Raw genomic sequence first — 612 nt, forward strand, 5'->3', positions numbered from 1 at the left:
TATCTGGCTATTACACTAGTGGTGGCAAGGGGGCAGATCTTTCCAGTGAGTCATGGGACTTGAGGGTGCTGTTTGGTCCACATGTCCCAGCCCAGTCAATACACCTGTCATCCCATCACGCCTCGTCTACTTGTTTCTACAACCATCTAACATGTTTATGTCCATTCAGGTATTGGCATTAAAAAAAACGTATTCCCAGGCCAACATAAAGCTATGCAATTTGTAATGCCTTTTTTTTTTTAATAGGGATCAAAATAAGCTACAGTAGTCTTTTATCACTACTTACACAGCCAGGCCAGAGGAGAACTGAGCAGCAGGGTCTACTTGCTGGCAAACCAAGGGTGACCACAACGACTGCAGGAACTTGGTAGATCCTCAGAGACAGAGAATGTGGAAGATCTGCTGATAGGAGGACCCTTCCGATTCCTGCCCAGCTAGTCACTAGTCTGCTTTCTAGGCAACTCGCAGGTAGAAGGAAATAATTCTGTACTAATAGCTCTGGGACAAATGCCAATTTGCCTGCGAGACAGGAGGTTAAAGGTTTATGTGTTTATGTGATTAACACAAATTCAAATTTAGGGCACTTCATGTTCACATGGCCATCCAAGGAGT

Source organism: Pygoscelis adeliae, unplaced genomic scaffold (genome assembly GCF_000699105.1).
Source record: "Pygoscelis adeliae isolate BGI_AS28 unplaced genomic scaffold, ASM69910v1 Scaffold120, whole genome shotgun sequence".
NCBI classification, from domain to species: Eukaryota; Metazoa; Chordata; class Aves; order Sphenisciformes; family Spheniscidae; genus Pygoscelis; species Pygoscelis adeliae.